Source organism: Rhinichthys klamathensis, unplaced genomic scaffold (assembly GCF_029890125.1).
Source record: "Rhinichthys klamathensis goyatoka isolate OS25496 unplaced genomic scaffold, OSU_Roscu_1.1 h1tg000076l_1, whole genome shotgun sequence".
Classification (NCBI taxonomy): Eukaryota; Metazoa; Chordata; class Actinopteri; order Cypriniformes; family Leuciscidae; genus Rhinichthys; species Rhinichthys klamathensis.
In genome coordinates, this window is record NW_026606618.1 from 2,701,735 (window position 1) to 2,718,701 (window position 16,967).

The following is a 16,967-nucleotide window of genomic DNA, read 5'->3' on the forward strand; positions in this document are numbered from 1 at the left end:
TTATTGTGGAATTTTGGTATATTTAGCTTCAAAAAGTCTCACCAAAGTCAAGTGTGGATTTTCTTAATTTCTCTCTCGCTCACTCTCTCCTCTCTTTTTTTCATTTCACTCATCCCTTCCTCTGCAATATTCTGCTATTTTGGAATAAATCTTTACAATAAAAGTTTATGTGACTACATGTTTTGGATTGCTTATTGGGGGAAAAAATCATTTAGACACTGTTTTTAATATATTCTTAATATATCTAGGACAGACAGTTCTTTCTGGTAACCACTAGGGGGAGACAGAGACTGAAGTTTCGCTACATAATTATGTCGTAAATGCATCAGCTCGTCACCAAGTGGCATCGTGCGTTTACATTTCAGTTTCTCGACAAACTCAGCTGCAGGATGAGGAATAGGTAGTGAGGACTGAGGAAAAGTGAAAATTCTGTCATAATTAATCACCTGTATGTTGTTTGGCAGAATTGGGGTCTGCGTCTGACAGTCTCAGTCACCATTCACTTTCATTATATCTTTTTTTTTTTTTTTTTTTTTTTTTACCTGAATCTGACGTCTTTGGTTCACAGACGAAACAAAGTCATGATGTGGGTTTGGAACATCATTAATATTACAGGATATAGGCCTATATGTTTTAAATACCAAAGATGAATTTCTGTGTATGCTATAGGCTATCTTTTCTAATTTAGGATTTTAAGAAGCGTCGAACTCAAGTGGTGAGCTGTTATGTGGTGATCCCATACAGTAGGCCTACATACATTTGGGTCATTCCTGGCATTTTACTACCTTAAAATGTTGAACAATATCAATTTTAAACCTGTCTTAGTCATGAATAACACCATTTGAACTCTAAGTATATTGAAGTTGATTAAAAAGATAGCATTTTTATCACCATTTTTTCTGTCCGCACAGGCAGCCTATTTTCCCTTTTTATATATTGTTGGGTATATCATTAATGATTCCCTCTAACATATATATATATATATATATATATACACACCCACTAAACAAAATGATATACACTTTTATTTTATTGTTATTATTTATTAGGCACCTAAGGCACACCTGTGCTATAATCATGCTGTCTAATCAGCATTCTGATATGCCACATATGTGAGGTGGATGGATTATCTCGGCAAAGCTGAAGATCTTTGAGTTCAGCTCATGAAAAATGGGGGCAAAAACAAAAGTTTTGCGTTTATAATTTTGTTCAGTATATATATATATATATATATATATATATATATATATATATATATATATATATATATTTTAAATCAATTATTAAATTTATTTTAACAATTATAATCAAGGTCTTTATCATGTCCCTCAATTTATTGTCCATCATGTTATTTTTGACTACTTTCCCTTTAAATGAAAGTTGAGAAAAATTAAATGAAATCTTATCATAAAGAAGTCATCACTTTTTGGGCAAGTGAGAGATCCTAGATTATTTTAACTGTTTATTTTTTTACCAATTTCATCTTTTAAATTTGATGTGGGCAACCTTAGTATGTCCACCCTGTTAAAAGAAATATGAAAAAAATGTTAGTAGAAAAATCGCATTTTTAAAATTACAGTTTTAAAGACCATGCAAATCTTTATTTGAAAAACCTTCTATGTTAGCTTGTTTCTGCTCAGACACGATGCATTGGCTGATTTTAGATCAGCATGTCAACCCTGTTTATATCTGAAGAGCTAAAGAGTGGACACTGAGAGTGTACATATTAATGATTGTGAAAGTAATTTATGTTTAAAGTAGAAGCAGTAGTGCATTCAAAGTTTGTTGGAGGTGCATTTGAAGTTCGATAGGAAATCATCAATCCATCCATTCTTTATACCACTTGTCCATCCTGTTATTATAGCCTAACAGTTTGTCCACCCTGTTAAGTAGGGTTTTTTGTTTTTTTACAATAATTTCATAAAATCAGCAACAACAACAAAAAAAACCCACTAGTAATTCAGTGACAATGACAATTTACTAGAGATTCAATATTGTAGTACTTAAAAAAGTTTAAAACAAAATGCATTTTAGGCATTTATATCTGTCCCTGGACATATTTGATCTATTTAATTTACTTAGTTTATTAAATGGTTAAATTTATTTACCCAAGCTTGACAAGAATATTTTTTCAGTTCTTCATTTTATGATGCCCAAAAGGCACTGATTACCAGGAATGACCCATTTATTTAGGCGCCTATATCGTGCCCTTTTTAAACCTTTTATAAAAACTTGCACGGTTATTTAGCTTGACAAGTGTGGGGTAAACGGCCCAGGGGCTCTATACTTAAAACACAGGAGATTTTCCTCTCTTCCTAATCATCATAGGTGCAATTTATTGTTAGAACGCATCATGTCTCGGCTAGCACTGAGCACAGAAATTAATTAAACTGGGCCAAACACAGCAGCTTGGTAGTCATGGTAACACACGCTGAAGCCTTATATTTTGCACATGAAAGAACGAATGGGCAGTGGATTTAAGAACCCAACTATGAAAGTTTGGGATATGAATATTAATTAAACTGTGACGTTTTCACAGTTGGCCTGCTTGATTTGCAAGCTACTCAAGATATACATATATTCAGATCATTTTTTAAAATATTTTTTGTAAAAGTATTATAATAGATATTTGCAAATAATATACTGTAATAATAATAAACTAAATAGGCAAGCATCTGCAAATAAACTCTTTTATTAAATTGCACAATGCTTTTGCTGCCTTCACTTGCTTGTTGGAAGATTTCCATTTCCGAAGTTAATAATACTAGTAGGCCTACGCCACATTTTAGGAGGTTTCGGTGCATGTTTTTAAAGGGATAGTTCACCCAAAAATAAAAATTGTTACCCACCCTCATGTTTATTCCAAACCCATAAGACTTTCGATCATCTTCAACGTGCTGTGTAACACGAGAATGAACCTCATTGGTTCTTGCTGAAGCTCAAACGCGCTGTGTAACACGAGAATGAACCTCATTGGTTTTTGCTGAAGCTCAAACGTGCTGCGTAACACGAGAATGAACCTCATTGGTTCTTGCTGAAGCTCAAACGTGCTGCGTAACGCGAGAATGAACCTCATTGGTTTTTGCTGAAGCTCAAACGCGCTGCGTAACACGAGAATGAACCTCATTGGTTTTTGCTGAAGCTCAAACGTGCTGTGTAACACGAGAATGAACCTCATTGGTTTTTGCTGAAGCTCAAACGCGCTGCGTAACACGAGAATGAACCTCATTGGTTTTTGCTGAAGCTCAAACGCGCTGCGTAACACGAGAATGAACCTCATTGGTTTTTGCTGAAGCTCAAACGCGCTGCGTAACACGAGAATGAACCTCATTGGTTCTTGCTGAAGCTCAAACGTGCTGTGTAACACGAGAATGAACCTCATTGGTTCTTGCTGAAGCTCAAACGTGCTGCGTAACACGAGAATGAACCTCATTGGTTCTTGCTGAAGCTCAAACGTGCTGCGTAACACGAGAATGAACCTCATTGGTTCTTGCTGAAGCTCAAACGCGCTGCGTAACACGAGAATGAACCTCATTGGTTCTTGCTGAAGCTCAAACGTGCTGCGTAACACGAGAATGAACCTCATTGGTTCTTGTAGAAGCTCAAACGTGCTGCGTAACACGGGAATGAACCTCATTGGTTCTTGCTGAAGCTCAAACGTGCTGCGTAACACGAGAATGAACCTCATTGGTTCTTGCTGAAGCTCAAACGCGCTGCGTAACACGAGAATGAACCTCATTGGTTCTTGCTGAAGCTCAAACGTGCTGCGTAACACGAGAATGAACCTCATTGGTTCTTGCTGAAGCTCAAACGTGCTGCGTAACACGAGAATGAACCTCATTGGTTCTTGTAGAAGCTCAAACGTGCTGCGTAACACGGGAATGAACCTCATTGGTTCTTGCTGAAGCTCAAACGTGCTGCGTAACACGAGAATGAACCTCATTGGTTCTTGCTGAAGCTCAAACGCGCTGCGTAACACGAGAATGAACCTCATTGGTTCTTGCTGAAGCTCAAACGTGCTGCGTAACACGAGAATGAACCTCATTGGTTCTTGTAGAAGCTCAAACGTGCTGCGTAACACGAGAATGAACCTCATTGGTTCTTGATGAAGCTCAAACGTGCTGCGTAACACGAGAATGAACATCATTGGTTCTTGATGAAGCTCAAACGTGCTGCGTAACACGAGAATGAACCTCATTGGTTCTTGCTGAAGCTCAAACGTGCTGCGTTACACGGGAATGAACCTCATTGGTTCTTGATGAAGCTCAAACGTGCTGCGTAACACGAGAATGAACCTCATTGGTTCTTGCTGAAGCTCAAACGTGCTGCGTAACACGAGAATGAACCTCATTGGTTTTTGCTGAAGCTCAAACGTGCTGCGTAACACGGGAATGAACCACATTGGTTCTTGCTGAAGCTCAAACGTGCTGCGTAACACGAGAATGAACCTCATTGGTTTTTGCTGAAGCTCAAACGTGCTGCGTAACACGGGAATGAACCACATTGGTTTTTGCTGAGGCTCAAACGTGCTGCGTTACACGGGAATGAACCTCATTGGTTCTTGTAGAAGCTCAAACGTGCTGCGTTACACGAGAATGAACCTCATTGGTTCTTGTTTAAGCTAAAAACGTGCTGCGAATGGTGCCAATGGTTCTATGATTTACTTAGGCTTATGATGCTTTTGAGAAATGCAGCCCTGTAGGTGAACCTGATTTCACAAAGTACAACATGTTCCTGGATCAACATCTTTGCTGATCCTGGAACAACATCCAATAAGATTTAAGGGACAAGTTTACAGTTTTTGTCAAGTTTAGGCTTACCATGGTGCTTCTACATCAGTGTTGTTCACCATCATTTCCCTTTGTTTTTAGTAGGGCTGTAACGATACACCAAACCCACGATTCGATTCGTATCACGATTTTTGACCCACGATTCGATTCGTATCGCGATTCTATCACGGGGGCGGGGCTTGAGGGGGCGGGGCTTGTGGTGGAAAAAAGATCCCCCCCTTAGATGATTCTCATGGGGGGGGATTTTTTTTGTTTGAGGGGGAGAAAGGGGGGGCATTTTTTCCAAACAAAATTATTACATTTATCTTGCCTAAATGTTTGCGCTCATTGCATTTTTACAATGGGGTAATAGCCTATTGTTGTTAAGAATTTACACATCACAAGGAAGCTTGATTTAAATTGTTTAATTAAATTGAAAAAAGTAGCACAAATAAATACAATAGAATAAAGATACAAATAAAGACAATTAAAGAGAAAAGTTTTTGAATAGGTCTAACAGTATTCATATACAGATACTGAAAGTAATCAAATGTAAAATAACACTGGGTAGTATTTTAGTCCTGAATAAATTAAATACATAGGCTATTAATCCCGATTCCTTTAACTTAAAGCCATCTTTTGTTGTTTTGACAACAAAATTAATGACAGACACATATGGCGGCCGTCACTTTAAGAGCTAGTGCACGGATCCTGTGTTCATTATACTGGCATGCGTTTTATGCTTATTAAAGACAAAACCGACTATATTTAGAGTATAGCCTACTCACAAAGACCGAAATTGACAATTTTGCGTGTTAAAGCAATATAATCCGCGAAAAATAGCTACTGGCCAGCTGTTTTTGAGGCGGATTTTCTATGAATGTGCGCATAGAAAATAATATCAGAGAGCGCGCGAGCACTGATTAGTTTAAAATCGCTTGAATGTTTAAACTGGTAAGACTTAAAAAGACTTACTCACTGTCACGATGCACTGCTGGCCCGATTGTGCAAGTGAATATTCCGTCATGTCCCGACCTTACAGTCTATGGTCCCGACTCCAAAACGCGAGTGTGTATGATCGCCGCAGCGCTTGATGCCTGCCTTGCACAACACATTATGAGAAGAGAAGACGCGCGGCACCGCTGAACACTCACGCTGTTTGTGAAATTGCGTCTGGAAGATAGTTGTTAAAAGAATGATTTTATTTTATTATCTGTGTGGATTACGATTGCGGGAATTTCCCGCATTATAAATGGGAGACCTGCGGGAATGATTAGAATTATGCGCAATACCCGCAATCCCGCGCCAAAATTCGAGCCCTGGTTCTGGACAGGAAGGATAACTCTGGGAGTTGGAAGGGGTGTGATCCTGTGATCGCGATTCTGCCTTCTCACATCGCGATACAGGATCGTGGACCTTAGTATCGCGATTTCGATTTTATATTTTATTTTTTGTATCGTTACAGCCCTAGTTTTTAGGGATAAGTTATGGGTAGGGTTAGGGGTTAGGAATACATTTTCAGACAGTAATGTTGTTCCAGGATAAAAAATACATATGTTGATAAAAATGAAAAATATATATACTGTTGATCCAGGAACATGCCTTATTGGCAAAATCACGGTGACCCAGCCCTGCATGCAGATCAACTGAAAAGAACTGACTCACAAGAGTCATTCATTCAGGAATCGAACTCCACTGTTCATATAGGCTTCTGCAAGTTCACTAAACAACCGTCTCATTAGAATAAATTGTTCAGAAATAAGATTAAACATTTCGCTTGGTTGTTTCTTGCAGCGAAGCTAAACCAGATGTACATCTAAACTATATTTGTAGCATACATGTTTAATGAATCAAGTGTACTTTGACTTCACAGATCAGATGTTATGACATCATGCACAATGACATCAGAAGAACAATGTCTCCTCTATTGTCTCATAAGGTGAGTCAGTTCAGGTTGCCTGACATTGTTAAATGCTACACATTCATTAGGCTACATGGTTTTCAGTGAAGTTTATTTCTTTCAGAGACGCTTAAAGACATTCAGTTTTTGCTGAAAGGTTTTCCGGAGGTTGTGACCCTAACTTGAAAGAGCATGTTATTGTCTGTGTTGGAAACCATGGGAACATAATGGTCCTACTGTGGAAGACCATGAAGCAGAGAATAATGTGCAGGATACAAAGTTTTCAGATGTTGGTAACCAATGAAACACATTTTATAAAGACATTCTGTGCATCTGTATATGTACATAAAAGATGTTTCCTGGAGCCTTTTGTGAAGTGAATGCCCAATTGCAAGGAATAGAGAATAGCAAAATTAGTATTGTGGGTTTTCAAATGTCACAATGCATTTGACAAACAAAAAAAAACCACACATTTTGAAATGTTAATCTTTCAGGCATTGAATAGAAGGCCGTTCAATCTCTTGAGAACAACAGAATGCAATTCTGCTTTTAAACAATTCAGTGTCCCAAACAGCCCAAAGCATGAAAAGAAATTATGTAGATGTTATATGGTTATAGATGTTGCCTATTCAGGTTGATTTTTTCTTTGTATGCTGCAGTGCACAAACTCCCTGAATGTTTGCACCTTTACCTGTGATGAAAGTGGCCAGTAAAACATTGCTGAGAGTTGTATGTGCTGCCATTGTGTGCGAGGGGAATTCGGGCTCTGTTGGTATTAGTTTCTCTTGAACAAACATGAAAAACAGTGAGTCAGTAAGCTGATGACTCAAGAACGATGAAGCTTTGTGAAGCACTGAAGGCATACACTCACTTCAAGATAATCGGGCCGATTTTGGGCCAAATCCCCCTTCTACAGATTATCTTATCAGATTTTCTTGTGGTGTCTGTGAGGTGTGTTAAGAGTGACTGAATCGTCTCGGAATAACGTCGTTATTCGCCAGCGTTTTTCAACGCGTTTTTGTGTTCACACCCAAGCGATTTTCGCTGACGATGAGCCGGGCCGAGTGGACATGCAAATTCATTCCCTGACATTAGATGGCGCCCATTTGCTCTGCAATACCACTCAATAACATTCTCTTTTATTAAGATTTAGATGTAGTCACTGTCGCGTTTGTCATATAGTTCTTTATGTTCCGACACCAACGAGACCAGCAGCTCTACATTCATCTTGCCTTGCATCTTCCTCGTCTTATTTCTTCCCGGCAGTGTAGACGCTACTTGGCGTATATCTTCTTCGCCGTTACGTATGTGTGCTCGGCAAGACCGTTTTGTGTTTGAGCGCCCCCAAGTTGTGTTTTACTGTAACTTCAGAAGCTCCAGACACGTGAGAAAAAGCACCAATCTCATTGGCTGGATAGTTTTTGATGCAGCGCGTCAAACAAAAAAAACGAACCCGAGGCGTTTTTAAAAAAAATGACGCTTACGCGTGGCGTTTTTCGCGTTGGTGTGCACACTCACATTGGCGCCCTTTGTTTAGTCACGAGGCGTTAAACGTCGGCAAATATCCCGCGCAAAATTCGTCCCGGTATGAACAGGCCTTAAAGGCTCGTACACACCGGGACGAATATCGGCGGGCGCTATTCGTCAGCGTTTTTCAACGCGTTTTTTGTGTTCACACACAAGCGATTTTCGCTGACGTTGAGCCGAGTGAACATGCAAATTCATTCCCTGACATTAGATGGCGTTTAATGTAAAACAGAAATAGTCCTATTTTGTAGTCGCTGTCGCGTTTGTCATATAGTTCTTTATATTCCGACACCAGCAGCTCTACATTCATCTTGCCTTGCATCTTCCTCGTCTTATTTCTTCCCGGCAGTGTAGACCATAGATATCCATAATAAAGGCCATTGGCCAGCAGCGCGGACGAGACATCTAGCCTTTATTATGGATATCTATGGTGTGTAGACGCTACTTGGTGTATATCTTCTTCGCCGTTACGTTTGTGTGCTCGGCAAGACCGTTTTGTGTTTGAGCGCCCCCAAGTTGTGTTTTACTGTAACTTCAAAAGCTCCAGACACGTGAGCAAAAGCGCCAATCTCATTGGTCGGATAGTTTTTGATGCGGCGCGTCAAACCAAAAAAACGAACCCGAGGCATTTTTAAAAAAAATTATGCTTTTACGTGTGGCGTTTTTCGCGTCGGTGTGCACACTCACATAGGCGCCCTTTGTTTAGTCACGAGGCGTTAAACGTCGGCGAATATCCCGCACGAAATTCGTCCCGGTGTGAACAGGCCTTAAAGCTATGGTATACGATTTTGAAAATCGGTCGAGAAAGCCTGAATTTTTAAAAAACTCATCCCGCCCCTCCACACACACACCCCTCCCCTCTGTGCTACCTGATCCCACCCACCGGGAAACGAACTGAACTACGTCACTCAGTCAAGCTGTGATCACCGGTAGTAAACATCGGAACTGAGATGTAATGTCAGTTCATATAATGTTCAATCTAATGACACATCATATGTAAAATTGCCTTTAGACACTTGAACTTAGTTGCTTCATCAACAATTCAATGTCACGTTTGAGTTCACGTCAACGCAAGATTAGCAACACATGAAATGTTCTAAACTCCCCACCACCATTAGTATAATCTTACTAGTATTGCTAAGGTTTTCAGTAATTGTTATTGCAGCACAAAGCGCATCTTGTTCAAATTTCGATCGGCTCGAACAGAAACCCGCTAGGCCTACTGAAATACATTCAAGGACTTCAAGAAATATAATTACTTTGACCCGTGATAGGGGATGCTAAACGGCTAACATTCCAATGCCGACCGGCAGCATGAGCATGTTGTCAGACTGATAAAAAGCTATTTATGTAGCACGTCACACCATAAAAGTATAAATAAATGTTTACCTGCTCAACAAAAAGTCAGCCGTGTCAGCGTCGGTCTTCAGTCCCAGATCTTCCTGAAGCTTCCTCCAACGGTCAATGGTGGAGGGTCCATATATTTATCCTACTCAAAGTTCGGCGTTCTTCACATTTTTTTTTAATCTCTGCTCGTTCCTCTAATGACTTTCTCTTTCGTCCTAACTTTACTGAAGGGACAAGCAGGGGACGCTTGCTGCTGTCGCTTGCTGATATGACGCTTATCAGACGCTTGCTGATATGCTACTTAGCTAGCTACTATAGATTGTCAGCTGCTTACGCGCGCAATTTCATGACGCAGGAGGGGGGCGGGTGCGGTGGAGACGCGAGCATCAGGCGGAGTTTCAAGTGGAGCTGGTGATTGGATGAGAGCAGTTGACCAATGTAAGCTGTCCGGCCGGACAGCTTACATTGGTCAACTTCTCTCCGGCTGTACAGCCAATAGAGTGAATGGATTTTTTTCATTCTTTTTTCTATTCCTATTGTTAGGATTGTACTATATAACCATAACCAGCATCTAAACGAGGATATTAATAATGAACAATCTTTGAAATCGTATACCCTAGCTTTAAGACTCCAAACACTAGTATCGCCATTTCTTCTTGCCCATCTTCCTCCCTGTTTGTTTACTCTAAAGTCACGTTTGACCCCCGAGAGATTTTGTGAGATTTCCTGTGTTCACAGTCAGGAATCCATCTGGTTGTTTGTGAATGGGAATGTGTGATTTCTTGCTCACATCGCGACACTATAGGAACAAACGTTTAAATCTGTGATTTTTGCATCGTCATGTTTATGTTCTCTCTCATTTTGAAAATTTGATAAGATTAATGTTAAGTGGGAGATTTAGTGCTGTGCTATGCTAATTTAGAAGAGTTTCTGATATGTGTTCAGAGATGGGTTACCATCATGGTGACGAGTGGAGCATGAGCTTGGTTTGAGAACAGGTATATGTTCTCATTCTATAATGTTCTATATGTTCTCTATAATGTTCTATCTTGTTGTACTCTTTCAATTGCTATGCTATGCAAATGTTATCAAAGCTTTGTGTTACCAATTAGCTGAATTAGCTAGTTATAGCTAGTAGCTACAGTTTCACTACTACGGTAATATTTAAGTTGAGATTACATGATCATTTTAAGTTAAATGTATGAATTAAGTGAGGAGAAATTAAATGTACAAATGAGTGCAAAATTGAAATCTGCCAGTTCTGCTTACTTAAACTTTGAATTTCCTAACTTACAAATGTTGATGTAACTGATCACCTAAAAATGTTTGAGTTTGCCAATGCCAACTCATTCGGCTTTACAGTGCATCACATTCTTTTGTCTCTAATAATACATTTTTGACAAGTTTCCGTGTCGAACGTAACCACTCATCGCTAACCCAAGAACCACTCACACCGACTGAGTGAACGAATCAGTAAGAATTTTTTGGAAATCAGATTGAGTCTGATTGAAGATCTGAACCTGATCTACATCAACATCTAATAAGGTTTTTCTGGTATAAATCCTCTGGTCTCCTGTGTTGTACGGTTCGATTTATAAGTCATTTAACCTTCATTGATGGATCTTGTCCTTCGAACTCAAGCTGGAGCTCTTGAAGGCTTTAGTCTTTACAAATCTGATAAGAAATGCAGAAAAATCAATGTCATGTCCAGACATGGCGAGACATGTTCGCTGGTGCACGACTCAGCTGTTTTATTTCCCTCAACCAGCTGCTGGCCTTTGAATCAAGCACAGAGGAGAACATTTATTTTTGGCGCAGGCAAGCAGAAGGGGATATTCTCACTTCAAGATTACTGCAAGTCTTTGTGTTATCTGTTTATTCAAATTCATATGCATACAATGCGTCTCCCACATGGCCAGTGATTTTTACGCTTATGTAATTTTCCATATTGTAGTGGGCTAGTGGCTTCAATAGCATCCTTGATCACAGGCACACAGTACAGAACATCATTATATCTTCATCACCGTGAGCTATACAACCAATTACACATATTTGAGCATTGAACACTTCTGAATATTAATATTCTTTGTTCTGTTCAGGTCAGTTCTGTTTTTCTAATAAATTGTACAATGTTCTGTTCAACTCTATTTTTTTCTGTTCTATTTGTTCCATTCTGCTTTGTTTTACTCTATTATATACAGTAGTTCTATTATGTTGCATATTGTGTTCTTTTTTAGTTTGTTCCATTCTATTCTACTTCTATTTTCTTTTTTATTGTTCTGCTTTTTTATTTGGTTCTGTTTTTGGTTCTTTGGTCCTTTTTCTCTCCTGTTTGCACTTTATTTTTGTTCTTTCTGTCTGTCTTTCTTTCTTTCTTCAGTTCTGTTTGGTTCTGTTGTTACATTGGAATATGTTCTGAACTGTTCTGTACAGTTCAATTCTTTTCTGTTTGGTTCTGTTTTCTTTTCTCTTTGTGTCTATTATTTGATTCTGTTCTGCACTGTTCTGTTCAATTCTACTTTTAGTTCTCTTCTGTTTATTTGGTTCTATTTTCTCTGCTTTTTCAGTTCTGTTGTTCAATTCTATTCTATTCTAATTAGTCTACAAAATCAAAGATCTGGAGTTTCATTTATGTATTTGCATATTTTCATGTACAGTAGCATATAAAGACCCGCGTGTTTAAACGTGCATGTGTACGCATGCATTTCTAACATTGACACATCCTCGTGTTTTTACAGTTCACTGTATGGTATTGTCCTCTATTAAAGTTTAATAAGCAAGTGTTCTAAAGGAGACGAGGGACAATCAAGTCTTCCTGCTGCTCTTCTCTGTGAATGCCACCATACTTATGCATCTTTTATTCATGCGTTGACTTTTTCTAGTGTGTCTTTGTACTCCATTATATCAAAAACCCACCTAGCATCACCATCACAGGCTACTCCACTCAAGATTCAGCTTTACTGTTCATTTGTCATAAACATATACAAAGGATTATTTTAGTTTTGAGTTGGAGTCGGACATATCAAAGGGCCTGTTGAACTATGATGTGCAACATGCTGCTGGGTGCTTGGTCGGTTTAGGGGGAGGGACTTTCTCATTTTAGAGCATTTGACTGGACAAAAGGTATCTAGTGCAGGATGAGTCATCAACATTTTTGGTTCATTTTTCCAGAAAAGAGCACATCTTTGCATTCCACTGTGCAGATTTTCCATCGTTTTTCTATTTAAACATGCACTAGACTGGCATGTTTGACCATTGCACTTGTGTCTCTAATCTACTGTATTTGAGAGTTCAACTTTAAAAAAACATGCCTCTAGAGTCTAGACCTTGAATGTTTGAATTTTGTCAACTTTCATGAGCATAGCTTGTCATTCATTCATTAACTACAGTATTTAATATCCGTCTCTTGGTGATCCTGCCACTTTCATCATACGCGAGAGACTGTCCATGAATTTTCTTGCCGATGATTTTCCCAAAGTACAGTAGGTCGCCAGATTCTCCAACCCTCCCGATTACATGGCTTGAGACTCACACACACACATTTACACCTACGGACAATTTAGGGTCGTCGATTCACGTTTTTGGATTGTGGGAGAAACCAGAGCACCCAGAAAAAACCCATGCAGACACAGAGAAAATGCAAACTTCACACAGAAAGATGACCTCAAAGCTAACAGACATGGACTAAAAGTCACAAAACTCTCACTTTAAGATCTTTTGTGGAAGTGAATTTAGAGAAAGGTGAACTCAAGGTTGAACTTTAATATAAATCTGATTTGATCTTTAATATAAATATAGATTTGTTTAGGTATATTTGGAAATGAAATTCCCAAGTCTGTCTTGCTGTTTTTCTTCTTTTCCAATTAGATTTTTGTTCAGAACACATTATCAACTGATTTTTAAATGAGTGCAATCATCACCCGGTAGCTTTTGTACATTATTCTATCATCACTCATTTTTGTTGACTAAGCCATAACAGTGTAACCAAAAATAGCACGCATTCTTGAACGATTTCGCAAATGCCAACATATGCCACAGTAATGATGCTAAGGTGACATTTAAAAGGTACAGTAACAGCTTAGGATCGAAAAATTGCTTTACTTGATATTTTAGGACGCACAATTAAAGAGGGGTTGTTTTTGAGGAATCAAGGCAGGAATCTCTTGCAAATGAGCCAATAAAGAACATTGTGTGGGGTTATAAAGCGTTCAGAACATATTTAACGAGTTGCCATAGAAATATAACCATAAAGAATTGTAGTCATAGGCACATCATAATCAGATCTTTTAATAGTTACACCGTTTTTAGAGACAATGACAGTTCTCCTATAAAAACAAGAGGAGGGGGAAATGTACTCATTATTCCTTACAAGTATTCCTAGAAGTATCTCTCAAAATAATTATTTTTAGCATTTTATTTGGAAAACAATCAATGTGCAATACAAGCATCATATTAATTATGTCATATTGCAGTGGACACAACCTCCCACCTGAGTAAACCCAGCTGCCCTGACAGACTTCAGCAGTGATTATTTATTTTTTAACCTCATTACGGATGACACAAATGTCTTCCTCAGCAAGAGGGACTGTTGCCATAGTAACAGAGTGCACATGGTCCCTCTTATGGGACATGCCCTTTCTAAGTTTTTATTCTGTTATACACATGGTCAACCAATCACAGTGGCCTACATGATGTAATATGTCAGAGTACCGGCGACGTGATGCCATTGGTCAGTGATAGCAGAAAGACAGGATTTGCTCTTAGAGGGACAGATGTCTGAGAAAGCGTCTGCTCTGGCACGTGTGATTCATCAAGTGATGGAATATACAGACACGGTGTTACCATCTTTATTTGTTCTTCAGGGGGCTCAACTGTAATGAGAAACAGTGTGGCGAGTTTCAAGAGCCAAAGGCCATAATCATGTGACAGTCAGCCACCTTGGATTTAGTGATGATAAACAAGGAGCCCGCTGGCATTCTGGGAAAAGTTTGGCTCCTGTTGTTCATTTAAAAGTACTTTTGACCAAGATAAAGATTGATCTGGACCTGCTTAGAATCTGATAACAGTTCCAGTAGAAGAACCTCAAGGGGACAGTTCACCCACAAATGAAAATTCAATTATCATTTATGCACCCTCAATTCCTTCCTTATGAATCTCTTTTTTCTGTGGAACACAAAAGGAGACATTTTTAGAGGAATGTATTAGGTGCTCTTTGTCATACAATGGAAGTGAATGGTGACCAGAGATGTCATGCAAGATATTCGGGGACTAACAACACAAAAGCATCATAAAAAATGTCTGTTAAGGGTTAGTTCACCCAAAAAGGAAAATTCTGTCATCATATAAAGCGATCGTGTCTCTTCAGAAATTTTTTACTAAACCACTCAATTAATATGGATTAGTTTTACGATCTCTTTATGAAATTTCTGAAGCGACAAAGTGGTAGTTGTGTAAACTGTCAATTGAGGGACAGAAATCTCTCAGATTTCATTCAAAATATCTTAATTTGTGCTCCGAAGATGAACGACATGGGTTAGAGCGACATTATGACAGAATGATGAGTTAATAATGACAGAATTTTCATTTTGGGGGGAACTAACCCTTTCACATAAACCTGGTGTTTTACACATATTTTGAATTACGTTAATATTGCACTGTGTTGTGTTTTATGCTTAAAGGAAATGTTCGTAATCTTCATTTTCTGTCCTGTCAGAAAATTACCAATACCTTTATTTATTTATTTTTTTATTATTTTTTTTACAGATATTTTTCTTAGAACACGAGTCAATAGCCATTTCATGAGTCAAGATACTTTTTTGGTGTCATTTTGTTATTGTTAATTAAAATATAATCTAAATGTAATTATTAATAGATAATATATTTAAAAATAAAGCTGTAATTAATATATATATATATACTTAAAAAAAAAATAACTTAAAAAACTAATCGAAATAAAGCAAGTAAAAACTAAACCTTAAATAAATATTAAACCAAATTGAAATATGAGATCACGTTGAATAATAACAAAATCGCATAAAAAGTACTAAAACTTAAACTAAAATAAAAGATAATTAAAAATATTAAGAATAAAGGTCATACAGTTTTGGACAGAATGACAGAATGATCAGTTTTGAGTGAACTATCCCTTTAAAAGTGAAAAAAGTGTTATTAATCCAATCGAGTTGAACAAATCTGAACTAATTCCTTTAGCTGTTGTGCAATGGTTTACTTGTGCCTTGATACGACAGACTAAGCATATTATTTACTGCAGTGGACTAATGGGATACTGTGCCATAAATTCACACATTGTTTCTTAAGGCTACTGCGTTTGTTCCAGTGGAGCTGGTGAGAGAGGTGCAAATGCAATCTCAAAGAAATCGCAATTACATCATAAATTCTATTTGGACATACTGTGCTATGAAAGATGATCAAGCGCATAGAGATCAGAGGAGCACGACTGCTGAGTGCTTCGACTCAATCAGTGTCATATATGTGAAATCTTTCAAGTTCCTCCCTGAAAATAAAAATCAAAAGTTGTAAATTGTAAAAGAAAAACATAAGGAAGGTTTTGTGTTCAATACAAGCTAAATGTGGTAGTTAATGTATATGGCCAATATGGTTATCGTCTTGCTCCTATATTGACTAATAGTGGTGTGGCTTCAATATGGCACCAAAATATTCAGTTGAAGAAATGTTATTTACATCAACCATGATTCATTAATTCAAATAAATAAATAGTGCATTAATTAATAAAAAATTAAATAAAGTTGCCGCAATCAGTTATATTTATATTCCATGAGCAAACGTGTCCTCATTTATGGAATGATTTCAGTTCAGCTATAAAGCAGTGATGTCATCTAACTCAGTTCTCTTCTGATAGTGTCAGTGTAGTCAGATCAATAATATTGCTGAATATTAAGTGTCCCCAAATAAGCAAGCCTGAGGATTTAGTACACTATTGATACAGTGTGACTGGAGTATATGACATGAGTTTACATCATTTTAAACGTGTAATAAATAAAACATAACTATAACTCAGGGATGAGTTGTTTGAGTTAGGCTATCATTTTTGTCCTGTGGTAATCATCAGCTTGTCACAGATGCTGTTGAAAGTGCTGAACATAATATTTTTCTATAGGTTATTTATAAGTAGAATGCACTTTTAATTCAGCACTTCTTGGTTTTCTCGTTGCTCTTGAAGTTTACTGTTCAATTCACCGTTTGTCAGTGAGTGAATGCAGTAGTTAAGTCTATACCAAAGGAAATGTAGACCTAATTGTAGTGCATGACAAACACAGAAGACTTCATCAGATATATCCCACAGTGCTCTGTGTGTGAGAAAGTAGCATCTTGGAGTTCACAGGACATTGTCCAATACAGGGATTTGCTGACGGTGAGTGTGTGGGAATGAGCAGTAATGACTT